Raw genomic sequence first — 14,035 nt, 5'->3', positions numbered from 1 at the left:
AGTGCTTTTTTTTTTTAACACAAGGATGGCTTAAAAATAAGGGCGGAGGAGAAGTTGGAGATGAAAATTTGGAAATTGGGTCTCAGGTTGGGGGTTGATAACTGGTGAGCTATTGACACCCGTTGAACATCAAGAGGCAGCTGGATGCTGGTAGATCACCAATTTTAGCCTCACCGACAGTGATCTTCAAGTAGGTTGTAAGAGAGAGGGGATAAAATGAGAAGGGGCTAGCATGGACCAGCAAAGCCCTCAGGAAATGAAAAATGAAATGAAAATCGCTTATTGTCACGAGTAGGCTTCAATGAAGTTACTGTGAAAAGCCCCTCATCGCCACATTCCGGCGCCTGTCCGGGGAGGCTGGTATGGGAATCGAACTGTGCTGCTGGCCTGCTTGGTCTGCTTTAAAAGCCAGCGATTTAGCTGAGTGAGCTAAACCAGCCCCTGAGAGGGCAGGGGCCCCTACTCCTCCTGGATCCACATGCAGTTAAACAAAGAATACATTTTACCTGTTTGCGAATGGACATGGCATCGCTGGAAATTATGAGCGGAGGAGCCCATGCGTTCATTAACATGTACAATGGCCATAGTGCCAAATTAAGACAACAGCCTGGACACCATAAAATCATCTGAGGCCATTACTGTGGTCATGGATTGCAAGTCTTTAGGGCATTGTACTTGGCCTAGTGAAATTAGTCTTTTTTGCCTCTGTTTCTGCCTGGGAATGAAGATCAACGTCTTCCACAATATTGTATTGAAATAGTGATGCTTCTTGACACTGCTGAAGTATAATGAACTAGACATGCCTCAGCAGTTAATTATGCTGAAGGATTTCCTGATAGCATCTATTGGCAAAGTTACCTAATCTAAACTGTCTGGCACATAGAGGTAGGATGGTCTTTTATTGTGCCAGAATAAAATGCCTTGGATTGAATGTGATCTGGGTAAAATAGCCACTCCCAAATCTGAGGAAAGGAAAAGTTGACACAACCATCCAAATAAGAGTAAACATTATCTTGCAATCTTCATATCTTCACCCACGACCTTCCTCCACCCAATCCAGATCATACTACTGCTATTGTTAAAGAACATTATGATAAAAACACTGTAATGTAATAACATTTTCTATCTTGCTGCACAGCCCATTTTCCTTTGATTTTTACTCATTCACTGGATGTGGGCGAGGTTGGTCAAGCCAGAATTTATTCCCCAGCCCTAATATATATCTGATGCCTCTTTGATTAAGTGAGTCAGTCGATCTTTTCTGGATTATTAAGCAAATTTAGGGTCTATACAGGAATACTATTAAATTGCCCCTTTAAAATAATCAGTGCATATTAAACAGAGGAGATATTGAGCATTTTGGATAGATCTTAAAAAACAATAGCTATAATCCCACAAAGATCTTTCCAGCGTGAAGATTGTAGCCAGTGCCTTCCACTCTGTGAGTCATATATCCTCCATCCTAGCCAAGATGGATAAGGAGGAGAAGAATCAAATCTAATATTACGGACAGGAGGAGGGTTAATTTAAATGGCACAAATTTCTCCTCTCATCTTCCATCCGTAAACAGAAACGTGTTTTGATTTGTTTCCCTTCTTATAAGCAGGGTTGTATTTTCCAACCTCTCGGTTTTGGTGCAATCCAATTTTCTATTAATAACCTCACAGTAATCTCAGATAGGGTGAACCCAAAAGGTTAGTTTATTTGCACCACATGCAAAATGTGAAAGGCGGGTTGCAATGTTACCTCCACACTCCAGACAGTAAAGAGAGGGATAGAGAAAAGAGAGATCTACAATGCAGCGATCACAGAGATTGGAAATATTTCAAGTGGGTTCCAGAGTCAGAATCAAAGTTCAATGAGGTATTCCTTCACAGAGATCAGCGGGTTGAAAACCGATGCTGTATCATTTACTATTCTGGTGGTGTTGCCTTCACATGATGAGATAGGCATGCAGAGATAAATCAATCTTGTAAGAGATGGTACAGCATTTCCAGCAAAAGCAGTGTAGATAGGACCAGGTGCTCAACCTGGGAAGAATTCCTTTTCTATGGAGCAGCTAGTTAGAAGGTGAACAGTAGACTAAGCTTTGCAGTTCAGCAAGGCATTATTACTGGTTCCACAAATCGGAGGCCCATGTCATGTGACACTCACCTTTCCACACTGTCTTTGACAAAGGATGTGCATCCCTCATTTGGATCCCCAAGATTGTTAAGTGTCTCAACCATTAAGAATTGAAAGGATGGCTGTGGGACCCTCTGACGTAGCAGGCAAGCAGACTCCAGTTGGCCACCTGTGTTCTGAAATGTCACAGAGCCAGAGAGGCGCACAGCACAGAAAAGGCCCTTCAGCCAATCGCGTCTGCACTGGTCACAAACAACCACCTAATTACTTTAATCCCATTTCCAGCAATTATTTAAATGTTAGAAATAGCCAGAGGATATGTGAATATATTTTATAAAAATATACCGTGTGAGGTCTTAGTCCCTTTCAGTCCTCAAGGCCTTGGGGGGAAAAAAATTGAATTGTATTTAATTTTTTCTGTGTCGTCTTGTGGAGGAAGAACAAGGGATAAAGTTTGCATTCATTCTCTCATTCACACTGGCATGTCAGACACACGGTTAACAGGGGCAATGGAAGCTCCATGCTGCATTTTGTTTTGAGGTTTACACCTGGGTTGGTGCATCAGCAATGGGCTGGTTTAGCTCACTCGGCTAAATCGCTGGCTTTTAAAGCAGACCAAGCAGGCCAGCAGCAAGATTCGATTCCCGTACCAGCCTCCCCGGACAGGCGCCGGAATGTGGCGACTAGGGGCTTTTCACAGTAACTTCATTTGAAGCCTACTCGTGACAATAAGCGATTTTCATTTCATTTTTCATTTTTCATACTGTCCTATCCTGGGATGCGACATGTTTAGGTGACCTGGGAAGATCCAAAGCTATCTTTATGGGAAGTCTCATGGATGTTGGAGTTCCGAATTTTCCTCTGTTTAGGAGCTGGTCAAATTTAAATGGGTAATCCTGGACTCGAGCTCCCAATTTCAGTCACGGACAGGAGAGTTTGGAGGCGGGGGATGATGTTACTTTAAAAAGCACAAATTTATCATCTCATTGCCCATCCGCAAGCAGAAAGGTGTTTTGATTTGTTTCCATCTTTATTTGCGGTGCTGTATTTGCCAGCCATTGCAGAAAAGATATATACTTGAAAATAAGAGGAGCCTCCTCTCTCTAGTAATGATCGCTATTTAAGTAGCTTCAACAATTCTTAAAAGTCCTCCGCAAAAGTACTATTTTATATAACCAATGATTTTAAGCTCTCACGTAATGAGGCTAAATTTGATTTTGTGCCAAAGGGTAAAAGGGGTGATAGTGAATCAGCCTCTTTGCTGATGTTTATTTCTATGATTGAGACACATTAAACAGGCTGCCAAACAAGATGCAATTTGATCCTCAATTATTCCCTTTGAGGAAGAGCACGAGATAGAGGCTTAACTGCAAGCATCTCACGGAGTTCTATGCAGCTGCATACAGCCTGTGGACCACCCAATTCTACATGGACTATTTCTTACTAACTAGTGAAATTGCAAAAACAAATTCATACTCAAAAGAATGCTTTTGGCAGTCAAATTAAAATGCAATGCCAACAAGCACTCACGGTATTATTGTTTGCATCAGTGGATAAACTATTAATTAAATACTTAACTAGAGCTAAGGGTAAGTCAGCAAGTTGCAATACACCCTAGGAAACTGGGCTGTGCTTTCACATCACACGTTGAGGACTATGGCTGAAGATTCTGGGTTGGATGCCAATCACCGACACCCCCCCCCACCCCCCCCCAACGTTTGTGTGATTTTGAAGTGCTGAGCTGGAAATTGACAGCACTTAATTCTCTTTGAAATGGTTGATGTTTGTAAACATTGTGGTTACAGCGCTTAGTTATTCATCCATGAAGGAAGATTAATGAAGCAAGACTGACAGCCAGCTGTGTTTATGGAAGCTGCCAATCACAGCCCACTAAGAGAAATCAATGACTGGCTTGCAGCTAAAGGATGTGAGGGGTTTAAACACAGCTTAATGCTTTTCTCTTCCAGGAATGGATACATGGTGCTTCCTCTGTCTGAGCTAGCAGGTATATATCCAGGTGAGTGTAACGACAGTGATTTTTTTCACTGCCCCTGTCTAGACTGCTTTCTAGCTTCCAGACAGGAGTCTCATTTCCGGGAGGTCTGTAGGGGGGTTTCCGTAGTTAGGGAGGTCTCTATGGGAGCTTCCTTTAGTTAGGGGGTCTGTGGGGGTTCCTTTAGTTAGGGGGTCTGGGGTGCTTTCCTTTAGTTAGAGAGACTCTATGGGGTGCCTTTAGTTAGAGGGTCTCTGGGAGGGTCTATTTAGTTCGGAGTCTCAGGGTGTAACCCCCTGATTCAGGGATCTCAGGGGTCCCCTATTCAGGAGTCTGGGGGGTTGAGGTAATTCTATGGAGTTTGGGGGATGTCCCTATTCAGAGGGCCTTTGAGGGAAGGTGGATCGGGTCACACCCATACTTGGAGGAAAGGGGAACCCAATAAATCCAGGGGTGGGGGGCTGAATCGCAATGCGGGGTTGGGATATGGGGGGCTGCTTTGCATTGCCGGGGGGTGGGGTGGCCGGCCGTGGGACCTCGCTTTCGAGCCACTCGCTCAAAATGGAGGCCTGATAGCAGGGTTCCCTCGGGAATCCCACATAGCGCTTCCTGGTTTACCCTCCTGCTGGGAGTTCCGATTCGCCTCTGGCAGGAGAACATAGTCTCCCAAATGGAGGATCTCAGCTGCTGTCACTTTACATTTCAGGGAAAGAAACATTCAAGTGAGGTTAGCAGCAAGAAGGTATTATGGATCCTTTACGAGGTTGTGGCTGTCTATCAGAATCACATACAGAAGCAGGCAATTTGACCCACCTTGGCTGTGTTGGATCTTTTGAAAGAACTATTTAATTAGTTCCACACTCCTGCCTCTTTCCTCCTGGCCCTGCAAAGCTTTCCTTTTCAAGCATTTGTCCCTTTGGAAGTTACTATTGTACTTGCGCTTCCACCACCCTTTCAGTGATCGCATTTCAGATTCTAACAATCTCCTCGTCTCCCTTCTGGGTTTATAGCCAAGTATCTAAAATCTGTGCCCTCTGGTTACGAACCCTCCTATCAGTGGAAAAAGGTTCTCCATACTTATTTCATCGAAACTCATCATAGTTTTGAGCATTTCTATCAGCTCTCCACCTAACCTTAAACAGAACATTTTTTAAACTACGAAAATGTTCATTCGGAATATAATTTAAAGAAGAATCATATCCCACACAGTACCTGGATAGCTTTATTGAAAAGCCCTTATTGTTTTATCAAAAAATACCTAAGCTTTTCTCTGGATTGTGCCCAGGATACAGAGGGGAAAAAACATTCATTAAAACACAACTTGGAGGCAACCATCTGGCAAACGATGATTCCAAAAATATATGACATGTTCAAATCCTCTCATAACAAGTATTCATAATATGCTAAAAAAGAACTTTTAGTAAATTCAGGTGCAGGCATCCAAATTAGACCTGTCAATTAACCAGTGTTAAGAATCCTGCTGATGTTAAATGTGAGATAATTCCAAAACCCAGAAGGGTTACATGGAGCATCGGTTCTTAGTGGTGTATATTTTAATTCAGTATACTGAGAGGAAAAATATGTGAACCAGGGCAGAATAGTCCAGTCATTGTGTGAATGATTATTTACTAACATAAAAGAAAAAAAAACACACAAGGACTATAATACACTGCAATAATTAATTACACCGATGGCTGTACAAAAACAGTATTGCATGTAGTTACCCCTTGGTTCCCAACTACCGACATCCCTTTGTTCCCAAAGAACATCCAATATGATATAACTCTTTTTTTTAAAATTTAGATTATCCAATTATTTTTTCCAATTAAGGGTCAATTTAGTTTGGCCAATCCACCTACTCTGCACATTTTTGGATTGTGGGGGCGAAACCCACGCAGACACGAGGAGAATGTGCAAACTCCACACAGACAGTGACCCAGAGCCAGGATCGAACCTGGGACCTCAGTGCCGTGAGGCAGCTGTGCTAACCACTAGGCCACCGTGCTGCCCTGTGATATAACTCTTGAGCTAAATCCAACAGATAATTACCACGCACAGATTATTTGGCCACTTTTGGGAAAACTGTCTTCAGTTTCTGGGAGGCTGTGTTTAGGGGCAGCACGGTAGAACAGTGGTTAGCACTGTGGCTTCACAGCGCCAGTGTCCCAGGTTCGATTCCCAGCTGGGTCACTGTCTGTGCGGAGTCTGCACGTTCTCCCCGCGACTGCGTGGGTTTCCTCCGGGTGCTTCAGTTTCCTCCTACTAGTCCCGAAAGACGTGCTGTTAGGTAATTTGGATATTCTGAATTCTCCCTGTGTGTACCCGATCAGGCGCTGGAATGTGGCGACTCGGGACTTTTCACAGCAACTTCATTGCAACGTAAGCCTACTTGTGACAATAAATATTATTTTTTTTTAAAGTCAACAGTACAGAATTAGTATTTCTTTGAGGAAATTGCAGGCAGTTTGGATGAAGAGACAGGAATGCTATCTTCACCATACTGTACCCTGATGGTATGGCAAAATTGACATTCTGCTAAACAGTAAACATCCTCAAAGACCACACAATTCCATCTTATGAAGAAAGGTTGAACAGTTGCGGCCTATATCCACTGGTGTTTTTGAGAATGTGAGGCGACATTATTGAAACATATCCTGACGGGACTGGTATGGTGGATGCCCAGAGGATGTTTCCCCTTGTGGGGGAGACTAAAACTAGGGGATATAGTTTAAAAATAAGAGGCCTCCTTTTAATGCAGAGATGAGGAGAAACCTTTTCTTCCAAAGGGATGTTGGTGTGTGGAATTAGATGCCCCAAAAAAACAATGAAGGCTAAGGCTGGGATTCTCCGCTATCTGGCGGGGTGGGACGTACCGGCGCCAAGGAGTGGCGTGAACCACTCCGGCGTCGGGCCGCCCGGAGGGTGCGGAATGCTCCGCACCTTCAGGGGCTAGTCTGGCGCCGGCGGGGTTGGCACCGCGGCAACCTGCGCCGAAGGGCCTCCGCCGGCCGGCACAAGTTGGCGCATGCGCGGGAGCGCCAGCGTGTTCTGCGTGATCCCAGCTCATGCGCAGGGGGGTTCTTCTCCACGTCACCCATGGCAGACAGTTACAACGGCCGGCGCGGAGGGAAAGAGTGCCCCCCTGGCACAGGCCCGCCCGCAGATCAGTGGGCCCCGATCGCGGGCCAGGTCACTGTGGTTCCCCCCCCCCGGGGCCATATCCCCCCCCACTCCCCTCCCCTCCCCTCCCCCCTCCGAGGACTCCGCAGGCCACCCACAGAGCCAGGTCCAGCCAGTAAGGACCTTGTTTGATTTACGCCAGTGGGAGTGGCCGAAAACGGGCGGCCCCTCGCGGAACGGAGAATCGCCGTGGGGGACACTGCCAACGGCCCCTGACCGGCGCAATGCGACTCCCGCCCCCGCCGATAAACCGGCGCCGGAGAATCTGGCAGCCAGCGTCGGGGCGGGTTTCATGCCGACCCCCCCCCCCCCCCCCCCCCCCCCCCCCCCCGGCGATTCTCCGGCCCAGCGAGGGGGTCGGAGAATCCCGCCCCAGGTCTTTAAATTTATTCAAGGCTGAGTTAGACAAATTCTTTACAGACAAGGAACGCAAGGGTTTTGGTGGGCAGGCAGGAATGTGTAGCTGAAACTACGATCAGATCAGCCAAGATCTTATTGATTGGTGGAGCAGGCCCAAAGAATCAAATGGCCTATTCCTGCTTCTATGTCCCTATAAAATACCAGATGACAGAATACCATCGAATTCTGGGTAGCCTCTAAACATAGTTCCCAGAATGTTCGCAATAATATTATTTCACTGACTCACAAAGCAACAGCCTTGAAGGGTTGTTTTTAAATAAGAAGAATGACTCGATCTTCAAGGCACTGTTATCCATGCTATTCTGAATGATGGTTGGAAGTATCTCAAAGATCAAGAGTCAGCCACATCAGTCTGACAGCCAAAACATGGCAAAGTGCCCACATCGCACATGCGTCAAAAAACAATTCCAGCTGTTGTCAAACCATTAGCATGAAGGGGAATCTCAATAACTCGTGTTGCAAAATCATAATTGGAGCTGTAGTTACACTAATTCAGAATTGCAATCTGTTCGTAAACAACATCTTCCCAACACATCTTCCAGTTAGCAATACAGATCAGCACAATCATTTAGAGGTACAAAATGGGCGCGATTTAACCAAAATGTTTCTAAGTGTGGTCTCGAGCGGGAACTTCGTCGAGCATCCTGACGCTCGGACCGGCAAGGCAGTTGACACTATAAAATGTTAATTGGTCCACTTAACGAGGCCCCAAGGGCCTCATGTCACAATTGATGGTCCCGCTGGCTGATTCACCAGGGTCACGCTCAACAACCCACTCTAACAAGGAGAACAGCACATTGCATAGCCAACCACACACAGCTCGCAACCACGCCTCCGAGAAGACAAGCCCCGCTATTCGGGGGTGCCGACATGGGCAGATTAATGGATGCAGTCGAGGCCAGACAGGATGCCCTGGACAGGCTTCTGGGGCACATTCTGGTGAGAACCATGCAGTTGCTGATGCACATCAGGTGGACGCAGGAACGCCCAGGCGAGACAGCAGTCGGAGGTCTGATAGATCCCAAGACCCAACTGGGTACCAGTCAGATGCAGAGCCTCTGGGTCAGGTTTAACTGGAGCTGACGCTTACGCTAGGGTGCGACCGTGAGATTCAGAGGGAGATGTCAGTGATCCTCCAGCAGGTTCATAGCCGATTGGAGTCGTCCCAGAAGCTGCCCGGCAATGCATGGCACCGAGGCTAACAGTACTAGGGTAGCGACCATAGTGGAAAGACTGCACAACGTCAGAAGCATGAGTGGGGGTATCCAAGGCATGGCTCAATCGATGACGGTCATGGCTGAGCGTCTGAACAGCTTGTCCCAGTCACTGGTGGATGTGACCAAGTATCTGGTGGACCTTGCTGAGGTGCTGCAGAGCATATCCCAGTCTCAGGTGGGTAACCAGTCTCAAGTACTCAGTGGCCAACCTAAACGAGTATGCCAGCACCATCACAGACTTCATCAGCAAGTGTGTAGAAGATTGTGTGCCAAAGAAAGTAGTATGTGCGCACCCCAACCGGAAACCATGGTTTAACCGGGAGATTCACTCCCTACAGAAGGCCAGGTTTAAAGCGTTTAGGCAGGTGATCCTGACCTATACAAGAAATCTAGGTATGCCCTCCGCAAAGCCAACAGGGATGCCAAGAGACAATACCAGACCAAGCTAGAGTACAGACTAACGACATGGACGCACGTCGCTTCTGGCAAGGTTTAAACAACATAATGGGATGCAAAGCAAAGCCGAGTAGAATCCCCCCCCCAAAGAAACCAACAAACCATTGTCGACTGTCCCAACAATCTCGGACACACCGATACCCACCGTCACAGCTTCCAAAGTCAGATTGACCTTCTTGGAAGTGAACTCTTGGAGAACAATGGGTCCTGACAGAGTCCCTGGTCGTGCACCTAGACCCTGCGTGAACCAACTGGCGGGTGTCCTTGCGGACATCTGAAACCTCTCCCTATTCTGTTCCCACCTGCTTCAAGATCGCCATCATACCGATGCCAAAGAACCAGGCAACGTGCCTCAGCGACTATAGTCCGGTGGCCTTGACATCAATTATTATGAAGTGCTTTGAGAGATTGGTCATGAGACACATCAACTCCATATTCCCAGAATGCCTTGATCCAATGCAATTGGCATAGTGTCACAACCGGTCCACAGCAGATGCCATCTCCCTGGCCCTACACTCATGCCTGGATCATCTCAACAACAATGAATCCTACGTCAGACACCTATTCATTGACTACAGTTCCGCCTTCAAAAAACTCCAAAACCTAGGACTTGGCTCGTCCCTCTGCAACTGGATCCTTGACTTCCTAACACATAGAACACAATCAGTAAGGATAAACAACAACACCCCCTCCATGATAGTCCTCAATACCGGGGCCCCGCAAGGCTGCATACTTAGCCCCTACTATACTCTATACACACGACTGTGTGGCAAAACTTGGCTCCAACTTCATCTACACGTTTGCTGATGACACGACCATAGTGGGTCAGGTCTCAAACAACGATGAGTCAGAGTACAGGAGGGAGAGAACCTAGTGGCATGGTGTAACAACAACAATCTCTCCCTCAACATCAGCAAAACTCAGGAGCTGGTCATTGACTTCAGGAAGTGAAGTATCGGACACACTCCTGTCAGCATCAATGGTGCCGAGGTGCTGATGGTTGACAGCTTCAAATTCCTAGATGTGCACATCACCAAAAATCTGTCCTGGTTCCCCCCACATCAATGCTACGACCAAGAAAGCACAGCAGTGTCTATCCTTCTTCAGGAAACTAAAGAAATTTGGCATTTCCACATTGACTCTTGCCAACTTTTACAGATGCACCATAGAAAGCATCCTATCTGTCTGTATCACAGCCTGGTATGGCAACTGCTTGGCCCGATACTGTAAGAAACTACAGAGTCGTGAACACAACCCAGTCCATCACACAAACCCACCTCCCATCCATTGACTCTGTCTACATTTCCCGCTGCCTTTGGAAAGCAGACAGCATAATCAAAGACCCCTCCCACTCAAATTATTCGCTCTTCCAACCTCTTTCATTGGACAGAAGATACAAAAGTCTGAGAACACGCACTAACAGATTCAAAAACAGCTCTTCCCCGCTGTTACTCAACTCTTGAATGCCCTCTTATGGACTGAACTGATCTCTCCACTCATCTTCTCTAATTAGTACTACACTCTGTATGCTTCACCCGTCTATGTATTTACATTGTGTATCTATTGTATGTCCTATGTTATTCATGTATGGGTCAATCTGTCTGGACTGCACACAGAACAATACTTTTCACTACCTCAGTATACATGACAATAAATCTAAATCTATATCCAGTGAATATAGGCCCATTCTACTCAATCTCCTGCCTCTTTTCCTCACTCACAGTGAACATAGAACATACAGCGCAGAAGGAGGCCATTCGACCCATCGAGTCTGCACAGACCCACTTAAGCCCTCACTTCCACCCCATCCCCGTAACCCAATAACTCCTCCTAACCTTTTTGGACACTAAGGGCAATTCAGCATGGCCAATCCACCTAACCTGCACATCTTTGGACTGTAGGCGGAAACCGGAGCATCCGGAGGAAACGCACACAGACACGGGGAGAACGTGCAGACTCCGACAGACAGTGACCCAGCGGGGAATCGAACCTGGGACCGTGACACTGTGAAGCCACAATTCCTTCTCATATGTATTCCTGGGCAAAACCTGGACCGTTAACCTAATTCTCCCCTGCTTGTATAATGAGTTAGGAGGGTGGAAACAACCCAAGTTAGTCCATCAACCTTTGAAAGCAACCTGTACGAAAGTAGAAACATGCTTGAATCTATACCGGGGCCTCCAGTGCTAATTGGGTGATTGAGCCTTGAAAACCTCCTTATGGCTCTCCTCTGCCCTTCTTGAGGGCTCTTGGTAGTACAACGTTACTGACCCCAGAGCATCCATGCCCTCCAATCTCTTAATTAGAAGGTCATATGCAACAAAATTCATAACTTGTTAACTTCACCAGCTATCAGCTTTTAGTAAGAGAACAAATGAAGTGTCTAGACTTGGCATATTAGTTCTGTAAAGAGGGTTTAGCCAGCCTCCTCTCAATATTAATTGATGAGCAAAAGCTTAAGAGTGCCACTGATGACAATTGGTACTTTTGCTAAGTCGCCCAATTTTAATAGAGTTCAGACAGTAAAACACCAAGGGATTCCAAACTCTAAACAGACCTCTTTGTGATTCCCCTTTTAGATTAACTGATGCCTAACCATGGTCTTGTACAAGGGGGAAAATGCTATGCGTTGTTTAACTGTGGTTTGCCATTGGAACATAGAAAATAGGATCAGGAGTAGGCCATTCGGCCCTTCGAGCTTGTTCCGCCATTCAACATAATCATGATTGATCCTCTATCACAACGCCATACTCCAGCACTCTCCCCATGCCCCTTGACTCTTTGGAGTCGAGAAACCTAACTATTTCTTTCTTAAATATATTCAGTGATTTGGCCTCCAAAGCCTTCTGTGGTAGAGAATTCCACAGGTTCCCCACCGTCTGAGTGAAGATGTTTCTCCTCATCTCAGTCCTAAATGGCCTGTCCCATATCCTGAGACTGTGACCCCTTGTTCATGATCTCCGAGCCAGAAGAAGCAATGTCCCTGCTTCCAGTCTTTCCAGTTCTGCAAGAATTTTATACATTTCAATTAGATCCTCTCAAATTCTTCCAAATTTCAGTGAATACAGAACCCAGTTGACCCATTCTCTCTTCATACAACAATCCTGTCATCCAGAAATCAGTCTGGTGAACCTTCGAATCCCATTGATATTTTGTAAGTGTCCTGTTATCACATTCTAGACTTTAACATTTCCCTGTTACTACTTACTGTGTTAGGCTGTAATTCCTGGTCTGTAGTTCCATTTTCTCCCTCCCTCCTTTTATAAATAACAGGACTACATTTGTCACCCGCCAATCTGCAAAATCTACAGAACATTGGAAGATGACAGCCAACACATCCACTGTTTCCATGGCCACCTCCTTTACTACCCTGGGATGTCAATTATCAGGCCCAGGAGATTTTAGTCCCACTAATTTCTCCAGTACTATTTTTCCAGCAATACTAGTCTCCTTCAATTCCTCCTTCTCACTGGACCCTTGCTTCCTTAGTACTGCTGGGAAGTTATTTGTGTCTTCCCCCATCCTGTGAATGCAACTAAGAACCTTGTTTGCTTTGGCCGTCGTCTCACAGCATTGGTCACGAATCTCTGGAGTTCAGTGTACTGTAACACCCAGCTCTTCCTCTCTCTCACCACTGGCTTCAATTCTATTCCCTGTAGGGTGCATTTATATTTAGCGTTGGATTTGCTCACTAAAATAACACTGCATTTTTGTGAGTTCAACACCATATTCCAAACATGTCCAGATCTGCTTAGAATAGCTGAAAATCCTCGATACTTCGAACACTGACACATGTTTTGTGTAAAGCACAAACTTGCAAATTTTTCCAAGCACCTGCATATATTTATTAAAGAAGATAGTAAATAGCAAAGGTCCAAACATCAATTTCTCTGGATCACTCTCCAAGGAAATCCACATGCGTCGGCAACTTTCTGCCTTGGGCCAGTCAGACAATTCTAAATTAAGAGCTGCACATTGCCACCAATTCCATAAGCTTCAATTTTGCAAAGAAACTTCTTCGGAAGTACATCTTATTGAAAGCTTTATCAAAGTCCAGGTTGACAAAAGGCGTGATATAAGCCAAAAAATAAGAGTCGATTCTGGGCGAGATTCACAGGGTTGTTCACGATGCTCAGAACCCTGGGAATGGCCCCGTTTTCTAATAGCACTCTGTTGCTATTTCACGGCCCGGCAGGAGATGCTCCCCATGAGGCCGCACTTTGCGTCATTTCCTGCACTGAGGGCCCCGACAAGTGGAGCTCCTCAGGGCAGGAAGAGATCAGGACACCATCTTTAAATGGCGCCCCGATCTCTTGACCCCCGCCGCAACCCCCAGACCCCCCAACTCACCTGTAAGAGGGTCTTCGCACCCCTCCTTGCAACCCACCTCGCACTTGCAGGGTATCCACAGGCTCGATCCCAGGATGGTCAAAATGCCACCCTGGCACCGCCAGCCTAGCACCCTGGAAGTGGCATCTGGGCATCCCGTCAGTGCCAGGTGCCACCCTGCCTATAGGCCGACCACCCGGCGGCCTCCAAGCATCCGCTTGTGGGGACCAGTCTAACCAGCGCGCGGCAGGGATCTCCTCAGCGAGGCTGGCAGACTCCAGGTGGATGGTCGATCTGGCGGCAGCAGAGTTAAGTG

At 46.4% G+C, this 14,035-nt stretch overlaps 1 protein-coding gene across 9 annotated transcripts in view; it reads right to left on the bottom strand.

Moving 5' to 3' along the window:
* wdr27 (WD repeat domain 27) overlaps positions 1-14,035 on the bottom strand; it is a 599,569-nt gene that overhangs the window by 482,416 nt on the left and 103,118 nt on the right. The gene's annotated exons all lie outside the window — the stretch shown is intronic.

Source organism: Scyliorhinus canicula, chromosome 1 (genome assembly GCF_902713615.1).
Source record: "Scyliorhinus canicula chromosome 1, sScyCan1.1, whole genome shotgun sequence".
NCBI classification, from domain to species: Eukaryota; Metazoa; Chordata; class Chondrichthyes; order Carcharhiniformes; family Scyliorhinidae; genus Scyliorhinus; species Scyliorhinus canicula.
The sequence above is the reverse complement of the archived record's forward strand: the minus strand, read 5'-3'. Positions and strand labels throughout refer to the sequence as shown.